Source organism: Salvelinus namaycush, chromosome 7 (genome assembly GCF_016432855.1).
Source record: "Salvelinus namaycush isolate Seneca chromosome 7, SaNama_1.0, whole genome shotgun sequence".
NCBI lineage: Eukaryota > Metazoa > Chordata > Actinopteri > Salmoniformes > Salmonidae > Salvelinus > Salvelinus namaycush.
The window spans coordinates 5,716,135-5,729,414 of NC_052313.1; positions in this window are offsets into that span (position 1 = coordinate 5,716,135).

Genomic DNA, 13,280 nt, shown 5'->3' on the forward strand with positions numbered 1-13,280 from the left:
CTCTCCAGTCTGTATGGTTAGAGATGTCTCCTCTCCAGTCTGTATGGTTAGAGATGTCTCCTCTCCAGTCTGTAGTGTCTGTATGGTTAGAGATGTCTCCTCTCCAGTCTGTATGGTTAGAGATGTCTCCCCTACAGTCTGTAGTGTCTGTATGGTTAGAGATGTCTCTCCTCCAGTCTGTATGGTTAGAGATGTCTCCTCTACAGTCTGTAGTGTCTGTATGGTTAGAGATGTCTCCCCTACAGTCTGTAGTGTCTGTATGGTTAGAGATGTCTCCCCTCCAGTCTGTAGTGTCTGTATGGTTAGAGATGTCTCCCCTACAATCTGTAGTGTCTGTATGGTTAGAGATGTCTCCCCTCCAGTCTGTAGTGTCTGTATGGTTAGAGATGTCTCCCCTACAGTCTGTAGTGTCTGTATGGTTAGAGATGTCTCTCCTCCAGTCTGTATGGTTAGAGATGTCTCCCCTCCAGTCTGTAGTGTCTGTATGGTTAGAGATGTCTCCCCTCCAGTCTGTAGTGTCTGTATGGTTAGAGATGTCTCCCCTCCAGTCTGTAGTGTCTGTATGGTTAGAGATGTCTCCTCTCCAGTCTGTATGGTTAGAGATGTCTCCTCTCCAGTCTGTATGGTTAGAGATGTCTCCTCTCCAGTCTGTATGGTTAGAGATGTCTCCTCTCCAGTCTGTATGGTTAGAGATGTCTCCTCTCCAGTCTGTATGGTTAGAGATGTCTCCTCTCCAGTCTGTAGTGTCTGTATGGTTAGAGATGTCTCCTCTCCAGTCTGTATGGTTAGAGATGTCTCCCCTACAGTCTGTAGTGTCTGTATGGTTAGAGATGTCTCTCCTCCAGTCTGTATGGTTAGAGATGTCTCCTCTACAGTCTGTAGTGTCTGTATGGTTAGAGATGTCTCCCCTCCAGTCTGTAGTGTCTGTATGGTTAGAGATGTCTCCCCTCCAGTCTGTAGTGTCTGTATGGTTAGAGATGTCTCCCCTACAGTCTGTAGTGTCTGTATGGTTAGAGATGTCTCCCCTCCAGTCTGTAGTGTCTGTATGGTTAGAGATGTCTCCCCTACAGTCTGTAGTGTCTGTATGGTTAGAGATGTCTCCTCTCCAGTCTGTATGGTTAGAGATGTCTCCCCTACAGTCTGTATGGTTAGAGATGTCTCCCCTACAGTCTGTATGGTTAGAGATGTCTCCTCTACAGTCTGTATGGTTAGAGATGTCTCCTCTCCAGTCTGTATGGTTAGAGATGTCTCCTCTCCAGTCTGTATGGTTAGAGATGTCTCCTCTCCAGTCTGTATGGTTAGAGATGTCTCCTCTCCAGTCTGTATGGTTAGAGATGTCTCCCCTACAGTCTGTAGTGTCTGTATGGTTAGAGATGTCTCCCCTCCAGTCTGTAGTGTCTGTGTGGTTAGAGATGTCTCCCCTACAGTCTGTAGTGTCTGTATGGTTAGAGATGTCTCCCCTCCAGTCTGTAGTGTCTGTATGGTTAGAGATGTCTCCTCTCCAGTCTGTATGGTTAGAGATGTCTCCCCTACAGTCTGTAGTGTCTGTGTGGTTAGAGATGTCTCCCCTACAGTCTGTAGTGTCTGTGTGGTTAGAGATGTCTCCCCTACAGTCTGTAGTGTCTGTATGGTTAGAGATGTCTCCCCTACAGTCTGTATGGTTCTGATTGGGGGCGTCTCCCCTACAGTCTGTATGGTTCTGATTAGGGGCTTCTCCCCTACAGTCTGTATGGTTCTGATTGGGGGCGTCTCCCCTACAGTCTGTATGGTTCTGATTGGGGGCGTCTCCCCTACAGTCTGTATGGTTCTGATTGGGGGCGTCTCCCCTACAGTCTGTATGGTTCTGATTAGGGGCGTCTCCCCTACAGTCTGTATGGTTCTGATTAGGGGCGTCTCCCCTACAGTCTGTATGGTTCTGATTGGGGGCGTCTCCCCTACAGTCTGTATGGTTCTGATTAGGGGCGTCTCCCCTACAGTCTGTATGGTTCTGATTGGGGGCGTCTCCCCTACAGTCTGTATGGTTCTGAATAGGGGCGTCTCCCCTACAGTCTGTATGGTTCTGATTGGGGGCGTCTCCCCTACAGTCTGTATGGTTCTGATTAGGGGCGTCTCCGTAACCCTCTTTCTGAAGCCTCTCCAGCTCTTCCACCTCAGCCAGGCTGAAGTGATACTCATCCTCCAGCCAGGACACGGCTGAGTCGTCACTGCACAAGTAAGGGTGGTAGTCCACGAGGGACAGGAACTTCTCAGAGTCCTCAGGGCCTTCCAGGGTCTCATTGGTCTCCCCCAGGAGGTTTGAGGTTAACGTTGCGGGCTCGGTCAGGGAAGGAGACTCAGTTTTATCCCCACACTCCTTTGACCTGCTCTGGTGGGCTACCTCTACCTCAGAGGACCACTGCTCTGGCACCTGGCCCCTCGTACAGAGAGACCCTGACCACAACCTTTCACTGGCCTTGGTGTGCTTGTTGGAGTCAGAGAGGGAGGACAGAGAAAGGATTGAGGGTGGCACAGGGCAAGGAGAGGGAGGCTCAGGGATCCTGTGGTGGATCTCTAGGTGATCCCGGCGGCTATGGACTTGTTCTTTACACACAGGGGAGTCTGTTCCCACGGTAACAGGAGAGTCTGTTCCCACGATAACAGGAGAGTCTGTTCCCACGATAACAGGAGAGTCTGTTCCCACGATAACAGGAGAGTCTGTTCCCACGATAACAGGAGAGTCTGTTCCCACGATAACAGGAGAGTCTGTTCCCACGATAACAGGAGAGTCTGTTCCCACGATAACAGGAGAGTCTGTTCCCACGATAACAGGAGAGTCTGTTCCCACGATAACAGGAGAGTCTGTTCCCACGATAACAGGAGAGTCTGTTCCCACGATAACAGGAGAGTCTGTTCCCACGATAACAGGAGAGTCTGTTCTCACGATAACAGGAGAGTCTGTTCCCACGATAACAGGAGAGTCTGTTCCCACGATAACAGGAGAGTCTGTTCCCACGATAACAGGAGAGTCTGTTCCCACGATAACAAGAGAGTCTGTTCCCACGATAACAAGAGAGTCTGTTCCCACGATAACAGGAGAGTCTGTTCCCACGATAACAGGAGAGTCTGTTCCCACGATAACAGGAGAGTCTGTTCCCACGTTAACAGGAGAGTCTGTTCCCACGATAACAGGAGAGTCTGTTCCCACGATAACAGGAGAGTCTGTTCCCACGATAACAGGAGAGTCTGTTCCCACGATAACAGGAGAGTCTGTTCCCACGATAACAGGAGAGTCTGTTCCCACGATAACAGGAGAGTCTGTTCCCACGATAACAGGAGAGTCTGTTCCCACGATAACAGGAGAGTCTGTTCCCACGATAACAGGAGAGTCTGTTCCCACGATAACAGGAGAGTCTGTTCCCACGATAACAGGAGAGTCTGTTCCCACGATAACAGGAGAGTCTGTTCCCACGATAACAGGAGAGTCTGTTCCCACGATAACAGGAGAGTCTGTTCCCACGATAACAGGAGAGTCTGTTCCCACGATAACAGGAGAGTCTGTTCCCACGATAACAGGAGAGTCTGTTCCCACAATAACAGGAGAGTCTGTTCCCACGATAACAGGAGAGTCTGTTCCCACGATAACAGGAGAGTCTGTTCCCACGATAACAGGAGAGTCTGTTCCCACGATAACAGAAGAGTCTGTTCCCACGATAACAGGAGAGTCTGTTCCTATGGTAACAGGAAAGTCTGCTCCCACAGTTATCTCTATCCTCCTCAGTGGTACAGCTTCCTGATCTAAGGCAGGGGGTTCTGTGCTGTCTCCCTGAAGAGGCTCAGTCTCTGTAGGTTGGGTTGACCCTCGGCCTATGTCACTAGAAACACCCTGTGTGCAGATGTCAACATACAGATCACTGGTGATCTCTAGGAAGACTCCTGTAGGACTGTAGGGGAATATAGCGTCCTCCGTCTCCTCTGTGCTTGACAGCCCAACATGGTCAGAGTCAGTGTCTGTATGGTCAGAGTCAGGGTCTGTATGGTCAGAGTCAGGGTCTGTATGGTCAGAGTCAGTATGGTCAGAGTCAGGGTCTGTATGGTCAGAGTCAGGGTCTGTATGGTCAGAGTCGGTGTCTGTATGGTCAGAGTCAGTATGGTCAGAGTCAGAGAACTCTGCTGTTAGAACAGTGTTTGTCTGTGCTGATTCAGGGCAGGATGTGCTTTCTACTGCCTGCTCCTGTTGACTGTAAACATTACAATCTTCCTCCTCCTTCTCTCTCACCCCGGACAGGGAATGGGTTGGTCCTGTCCTGTCCTCTCTAGTCGAGGTCTTTGATAACAGCTGTGAGTGTTCTGATCCTGCCCTGTCAGAGGGAGGCGGACAGTCTATGTTGGGGAGGGAGTGTGGGTGGGGGGGCAGGCATTCCTCACCCCACCCCACAGCATCAGACTGGGGATGAGCAGAAGCAGGCTGGAGCTCTACGGAGGTGTAACCTTCTCCCAGCCAGCCCTCATCCCTCGTACTCTCCCCAGGTGAGGGCTCACTGTCCCTGGGTGTCTCTGTGCCGGAGCCCCCCTGGTCCTGGAGCTCAGGGATTAGGCCCTGGGTTTGAACGGCATCCTTCCTCAGGGGTCGTGAACTAACGCTCTGTGTTCGTATCTCTGTAATTCCTTCACCGCCTTGCCCAGGAGCTGGGACAGGTGAGGCTAACTGGGATTCCAATTGGTTGATCCCCTTCCTGTTTTGCGATGGTGAGAGAGACAGATCATGTGACAGGATGTTGGAAAGAGGTATGGGCCCACGGGTGTCTAGCAAGGGAGGAAGTCCCACCTCTACAGGAAGTCCCACCTCTACAGGATGTCCAGCCTCCACGGACGACATGATTGAACAGATCCCATTCACCGTCTCCTCTGTCCCCGACGGTTCAGGTGGCTCTGCTGAGTTCCTGGTTGTGACACAGACCTTACGCTCTTCCTGGCAGTGGGCACGTGATCCGTATGCCTCACCGTGAGTCTTTGTAGCACTGAGGAAGGCCTGAGGCTGGGTCTTTGTGACAGGTCCGTTGGGGATACCCACACATGGACTGGCTGAATGGACCATCCCTGTGGTTTCTAAACTGTGTGGTGCTGGGTTGTATTTCACTGTGGTGGGTGGACTACTCCTCTCTGTGGTGGGTGGACTACTCCTCTCTGTGGTGGGTGGACTACTCCTCTCTGTGGTGGGTGGACTACTCCTCTCTGTGGTGGGTGGACTACTCCTCTCTGTGGTGGGTGGACTACTCCTCTCTGAGGTGGGTGGACTACTCCTCTCTGTGGTGGGTGGACTACTCCTCTCTGTGGTGGGTGGACTACTCCTCTCTGTGGTGGGTGGACTACTCCTCTCTGTGGTGGGTGGACTACTCCTCTCTGAGGTGGGTGGACTACTCCTCTCTGTGGTGGGTGGACTACTCCTCTCTGTGGTGGGGGGACTACTCCTCTCTGTGGTGGGTGGACTACTCCTCTCTGTGGTGGGTGGACTACTCCTCTCTGTGGTGGGTGGACTACTCCTCTCTGTGGTGGGTGGACTACTCCTCTCTGTGGTGGGTGGACTACTCCTCTCTGTGGTGGGTGGACTACTCCTCTCTGAGGTGGGTGGACTACTCCTCTCTGTGGTGGGTGGACTACTCCTCTCTGTGGTGGGTGGACTACTCCTCTCTGTGGTGGGTGGACTACTTCTCTCTGTGGTGGGTGGACTACTCCTCTCTGTGGTGGGTGGACTACTCCTCTCTGTGGTGGGTGGACTACTCCTCTCTGTGGTGGGTGGACTACTCCTCTCTGTGGTGGGTGGACTACTCCTCTCTGTGGTGGGTGGACTACTCCTCTCTGTGGTGGGTGGACTACTCCTCTCTGTGGTGGGTGGACTACTCCTCTCTGTGGTGGGTGGACTACTCCTCTCTGTGGTGGGTGGACTACTCCTCTCTGTTGTGGGTGGACTACTCCTCTCTGTGCGTTGTGTGTCCATACAGATTGTGTCTGTGGTGTGTGTTTCTATACACTGTGTGTCAGTACTGGGCTCTGCAATAAGTTCACAGTATGTGTCTGGTTTGGCTGTATTGTGTGTGAGTTTGCAGTGTGTCTCTGTTGTGTTGTGTGTGTCTATGCAGTGTGTCTCTGTTGTGTTGTGTGTGTCTATGCAGTGTGTCTCTGTTGTGTTGTGTGTGTCTATGCAGTCTGTCTCTGTTGTGTTGTGTGTGTCTATGCAGTCTGTCTCTGTTGTGTTGTGTGTGTCTATGCAGTCTGTCTCTGTTGTGTTGTGTGTGTCTATGCAGTGTGTCTCTGTTGTGTTGTGTGTGTCTATGCAGTGTGTCTCTGTTGTGTTGTGTGTGTCTATGCAGTCTGTCTCTGTTGTGTTGTGTGTGTCTATGCAGTCTGTCTCTGTTGTGTTGTGTGTGTCTATGCAGTCTGTCTCTGTTGTGTTGTGTGTGTCTATGCAGTCTGTCTCTGTTGTGTTGTGTGTGTCTATGCAGTCTGTCTCTGTTGTGTTGTGTGTGTCTATGCAGTGTGTCTCTGTTGTGTTGTGTGTGTCTATGCAGTGTGTCTCTGTTGTGTTGTGTGTGTCTATGCAGTGTGTCTCTGTTGTGTTGTGTGTGTCTATGCAGTCTGTCTCTGTTGTGTTGTGTGTGTCTATGCAGTGTGTCTCTGTTGTGTTGTGTGTGTCTATGCAGTCTGTCTCTGTTGTGTTGTGTGTGTCTATGCAGTCTGTCTCTGTTGTGTTGTGTGTGTCTATGCAGTCTGTCTCTGTTGTGTTGTGTGTGTCTATGCAGTCTGTCTCTGTTGTGTTGTGTGTGTCTATGCAGTGTGTCTCTGCAATGTGCTGGTTGTGTGTCACCTGTCTGTCGGTACTAGATGTAGTCTGGCTGGCAAGGCTTACCTGCTCCAGGTGACCGCTGTGTATTTGTGAATTATGTTTCTCTACACTGTGCAGAGTGGACAGCAGATCTATATGTTGTATATCCATGCTATGTTGATTACATATCCCTGTGTTGGCTAACCCTGTGCTCTCTTTCCCTGTCCTACCTGTGTTGGCTAACCCTGTGCTCTCTTTCCCTGTGTTGGCTAACCCTGTGCTCTCTTTCCCTGTGTTGGCTAACCCTGTGCTCTCTTTCCCTGTGTTGGCTAACCCTGTGCTCTCTTTCCCTGTGTTGGCTAACCCTGTGCTCTCTTTCCCTGTGTTGGCTAACCATGTGCTCTCTTTCCCTGTCCTACCTGTGTTGGCTAACCCTGTGCTCTCTTTCCCTGTGTTGGCTAACCCTGTGCTCTCTTTCCCTGTGTTGGCTAACCCTGTGCTCTCTTTCCCTGTCCTACCTGTATTGGCTAACCCTGTGCTCTCTTTCCCTGTGTTGGCTAACCCTGTGCTCTCTTTCCCTGTGTTGGCTAACCCTGTGCTCTCTTTCCCTGTGTTGGCTAACCCTGTGCTCTCTTTCCCTGTGTTGGCTAACCATGTGCTCTCTTTCCCTGTGTTGGCTAACCCTGTGCTCTCTTTCCCTGTGTTGGCTAACCCTGTGCTCTCTTTCCCTGTTCTACCTGTGTTAGCTAACCCTGTGCACCATTTCTCTGTGCTGCTCTGCATTTGTGTCTCTGTGCCGTTTCTCTGTGTAAACGTTTCCGTGCTCTGTGAGATGTCGAGCTGGTGTCCGGCTGGGAAATTCAGTCTGTGGGACTCTGTCTGGTCTATTTGTGTTTTCTGATTACCTGTGATTTGAGTGAGATGAACCACTGTACTGACTTTCTCTGTGCTATGCTGGGTTTCTGTCTCTGTGCTGTGTTTCTCTGTGCTATGCTGGGTTTCTGTCTCTGTGATGTGTTTCTCTGTGCTATGCTGGGTTTCTGTCTCTGTGATGTGTTTCTCTGTGCTATGCTGGGTTTCTGTCTCTGTGCTGTGCTTGTGTCGCTTCTTCTCTGTGCTGTGTTGTTGGTTATGAATCTCTATGCTGTATCTCTCTGTGTTTGTGTATGTGTTTGTTATCTCTGTGTTGCAAGGCTGACTCTGTGCTGTATCTGTGCTGGGCTGTTTCTCTGTGCTGGGTCTGCATACGTGAGTCTCTGTGTTCTCTGTGCTGTGGTTGTGCTGGCTCCTCTGTGCTGTTTGTCTGGCTCTACAGTGCCCAGCGGTGTGGTATCTGCTGTTCTTCCATCTCGTGTGTACGTCCTCCATCCCCAGTACGGCAGACAGAGAGTCCTCGCTGCTGTCCGCGCTCAGGTCCCACAGCGTGTCACACAGCGTGTCACTGTTCCATGAACACGAGTTAAAGTACTCCTCCGACGAGGTGCTGTCACTCCCACCACCGCTCCACTTCCTCACCTTGTCCCGGCTCCAGTCTTGGGGGTCGCCGGGTCCCAAATCCCCCTCTGTGTTCTGCAGTCCTTCTGAGTCCTCAAGAGCTTCCTGGTTCTGCAGAGAGAGAAAAAGAAGAGAGATATAAATCAATGAAGGAGTAAGTTAACACTGCTAAGAGTCTGATAGCGATAAGATGATCTTGTAGAGGCTCAGATAACTCTGCATACAACACAGTGCGTTCAGTAAATCAGAGAGAGATACAGCGTCAGGCCCCGGTGCGTTCAGTAAATCAGAGAGAGATACAGCGTCAGGCCCCGGTGCGTTCAGTAAATCAGAGAGAGATATAGCGTCAGGCCCTGGTGCATTCAGTAAATCAGAGAGAGATATAGCGTCAGGCCCCGGTGCGTTCAGTAAATCAGAGAGAGATACAGCGTCAGGCCCTGGTGCGTTCAGTAAATCTGAGAGAGATACAGCGTCAGGCCCCGGTGCGTTCAGTAAATCAGAGAGAGATACAGCGTCAGGCCCTGGTGCGTTCAGTAAATCAGAGAGAGATATAGCGTCAGGCCCTGGTGCATTCAGTAAATCAGAGAGAGATATAGCGTCAGGCCCTGGTGCATTCAGTAAATCAGAGAGAGATATAGCGTCAGGCCCCGATGCGTTCAGTAAATCAGAGAGAGATACAGCGTCAGGCCCTGGTGCGTTCAGTAAATCAGAGAGAGATATAGCGTCAGGCCCCGATGCATTCAGTAAATCAGAGAGAGACATAACGTCAGGCCCCGATGCATTCAGTAAATCAGAGAGAGATATAACATCAGGCACTGGTGCATTCAGTAAATCAGAGAGAGATATAGCGTCAGGCCCCGATGCGTTCAGTAAATCAGAGAGAGATACAGCGTCAGGCCCTGGTGCGTTCAGTAAATCAGAGAGAGATATAGCGTCAGGCCCCGATGCCTTCAGTAAATCAGAGAGAGCTATAACGTCAGGCCCCGATGCATTCAGTAAATCAGAGAGAGATACAGCGTCAGGCCCTGGTGCGTTCAGTAAATCAGAGAGAGATATAGCGTCAGGCCCCGATGCCTTCAGTAAATCAGAGAGAGACATAACGTCAGGCCCCGATGCATTCAGTAAATCAGAGAGAGATATAACATCAGGCACTGGTGCATTCAGTAAATCAGAGAGAGATATAGCGTCAGGCCCCGATGCATTCAGTAAATCAGAGAGAGATATTGCGTCAGGCCCCGATGCATTCAGTAAATCAGAGAGAGATATAGCGTCAGGCCCCGATGCCTTCAGTAAATCAGAGAGAGATATAACATCAGGCACTGGGAAGGTACAGTTGACTAGGAGCCTGGCATCTCCTCCACCTGGGAAAATCTGTCAGAGGACAAATATTGGATCTATCTACATACACTACATGGACAAAAGTATGTGGACACCTGTTCGTCGAACATCTCATTCCAAAATCATGGGCAATAATATGGAGTCGTTCCCCCCTTTGCTGCTATAACAGCCTCCTCTCTTCTGGGAAGGCTTTCCACCAGATGTTGGAACATTGCTGTGGGGACTTGTTTCCATTCAGCCACAGCATTAGGTAAGTCGGGCACTGATGTTGGGAAATTATGCCTGGCTCACGGTCGGTGTTCAAATTCATCCCAAAGGTGATCAATGGGGTTGAGGTCAGGGCTCTGTGCAAGCAGTCAAGTTCTTCCACACCGATCTCAAAAAAACATTCCTGTATGGACCTCACTTTGTGCACGGGGGCATTGCAATGTTGAAACAGGAAAGGGCCTTCCTCAAACTGTTGCCACAAAGTTGGAAGCACAGAATTGTCTAGAATGTCATTGTTGGGGCCTAGCCCAAACCATGAAAAACAGCCCCAGACCATTATTCCTCCACCAAGTTTTACAGTTGACACTATGCATTGGGGCAGGTAGCGTTCTCTTGGCATCCGCCTAACCCAGATTCGTCCATCGGACTGCCAGATGGTGAAGCGTTATTCATCACTCCAGAGAATGCGTTTCCACTGCTCCAGTCCAATGGAGGAAGCTTTACACCACTCCAACCGACGCTCGGCATTGCGCACGGTGATCTCACAGGCTGACCACACCGCTCTAGTCGCGTGCGCGAGCGTGGCAAAATAAATCTAGAAATCTGTTATTCAATTATTGCACCCACACTGCTCACGCGTGTCAACAATCATCTGCGACACCCAGGGCTAAAATAAAATCAGTTATATTTCTGACACAGATCGCGCTGCAAGTCCTGCCTCTCCCATCTCCTCATTGGTTTATAGAAGCAGGTACCCACGTGCCATCTCCTCATTGGTTATACCAACGTGGGTGACTGAAAGACGAACGGGGTCAGTGGCGGTAATGCACCTAATTTATGAAAGTTGCCAATCGCACAATAAAGTCAAGAGAAGAAAAAGCCTAGGAGGACAGATGACTAGAAACGAGTCGGTTGACCGTTTTATGTGTGGATTAATTTGTCGGAGTAGAGGACCTTGTGCATTTCAGGTAAAATAACAACTCAATGTTTATATCCCAGGACAAATTAGCTAGCAACAGCAGGCTAACTAGCTAAATTGCCATAAATGTTTAATGCTTTTTGACCTGTCCCCAAATTAATATAATTGGTTCAGAGTTTGTTTTGATATTTTAACCTGCGTGTCGTGATCGCGTTTGGTGTGGGAGGACAAAATAAATCAATGCACGATGGCATACACACACAGCCAGTTTGGGTTCCGTGTTAGGCTTGTGTGCGGCTGCTCGGCCATGGAAACCCATTTCATGAAGCTCCCGACGAACAGTTATTGTGCTGACATTGGCAGTTTGGAACTCGGTAGTGAGTGTTGCAACCGAGGACAGACGATTTACGCGCTACGTGCTTCAGCACTTGTGGTCCTATTCTGTGAGCTTGTGTGGCCTACCACTTCGCTGCTGAGTCGTTGTTGCTCCTAGACGTTTCCACATCATAATACCAACACGTACAGCTGACCGGGGCAGCTCTAGCAGGGCAGAAACTTGACAAACTGACTTGTTTTAAAGGAGGCATCTTATGACGTGGCCATTCTATTGCCAATGTTTGTCTATGGAGATTGCATGGCTGTGTACTTGATTTTTATACACCTGTCAGCAACAGGTGTGGCTGAAATAGCCGGATCCACTAATTTGAAGGGGTGTCCACATACCTTTGGCCATGTAGTGTAACTATTACTGCAGAAGCCAGTACACATCCATATTAAAGGTTTGAACACGTGTCTGTGTAGGCGCTCTCTCTCTCTCAAACCCCTTCTCATTCAATGTACATTTACATTCTACAAACATACTGTGCAAACACACATTACATTCAAAAATGATAATCACTTTCTCTGTAAATAAAAAAACTGCAAAAGTTAACACAGTAGTTACCAAGATGAAGCCATCGCTAATGTCTCACACACGCTAAAGATAAGGCTAAAGATAAGGCTAAAGATAAGGCTGAAGATGAGGCTGAAGATATGGCTAAACAGGAAGTTTTCCTGCGCTGTAACTTACGCTCCCGAGTCCCACAATCACAGCTGTTTCTTCCACCACAGTGTAGAGGCTTGCAATAACCCAGCTGAGCACTGCTCCCATGGCCCCTCACACACAATGGAACACACTATAACATACACTCCTCAGTACAGTCCTCTGTACACTCTTCCGTCCCTTCTTCCCTCTCCTCCTCTCTCCACTACTCTCTTCTCCCTCCACTTTTTGTCTCTTGGTCCATCTTCCATCACCTATCCTCCTGAGTAAGCTGCAGAGCCCCGTAAAGGGGAAATGAAGCTGAGGTGGAGGAGGGTGGGTCTTAGATTACAGGGACGTCACTCTTCCTCTCCGTAAGGACTTGGGCTACCCGCGGCGACCCGCCCTGAGAAATAGAGGGGCGAGTCCCCAAACAGACGACAGAAGGTACGGCTAGAGGAGTGCCTCTGCCTCTTGAACTGATGAATATAAAGACACTTGTAGCAGTTAGCTGTAGACTAATCTGCCCTGGCTGTGGAGGCGGGGCTGGCTGTGGAGGCGGGGCAGGAAATCACACCAATGAGACAAGACACTAAGAAGCCAGGCAGCTTTATAAATAGATCTGGAACCATGATGGACAGACTCAATGCACACAATCTGACAGACAGTAGGACTGACTACTTAAATACGTACTTTACCTAACTACACAACAACCAACTGACTATGTTAATACATACATGACCTAACTACACTCTAACCAACTGAAAGCCAAAAGCTTTCATCTCATCTTTGGTATGAACAACATAAGCAGGAAAAGAAAAGCAATGTACACTACCAGTCAAAAGTTTGGACACACCTACTCATTCAATGGTTTTTCTTTATTTTTACTATTTTCTACATTGTAGAATAATAGTGAAGACATCAAAACTATGAAATAACACATATGGAATCATGTAGTAACCAAAAAAACGTGTTAAACAAATCAAAATATATTATATATTTTAGATTCTTCAAAGTAGCCACCCTTTGCCTTGGTGACAGCGTTGCACACTCTTGGCATTCTCTCAACCAGCTTCACCTGGAATGCTTTTCCAACAGTCTTGAAGGAGTTCCCACATATGCTCAGCACTTGTTGGCTGCTTTTCCTCCACTCTGCGGTCCAACTCATCCCAAATCATCTCAATTGGGTTGAGGTCGGGTGATTGTGGAGGCCAGGTCATCTGATGCAGCACTCCATCACTTTCCTTCTTGGTCAAATAGCCCTTACACAGCCTGGAGGTGTGTTGGGTCACTGTCCTGTTGAAAAACGAATTATAGTCCCACTAAGAGCAAACCAGATGGGATGGCGTATCACTGCAGAATGCTGTGGTAGCCATGCTGGTTAAGTGTGCCTTGAATTCTAAATAAATCCCAGTGTCACCAGCAAAGCACCCTCACACCATCACACCTCCTCCTCCATGCTTCACGGAGGGAACCACACAAGCGGAGACAATCTTTTCACC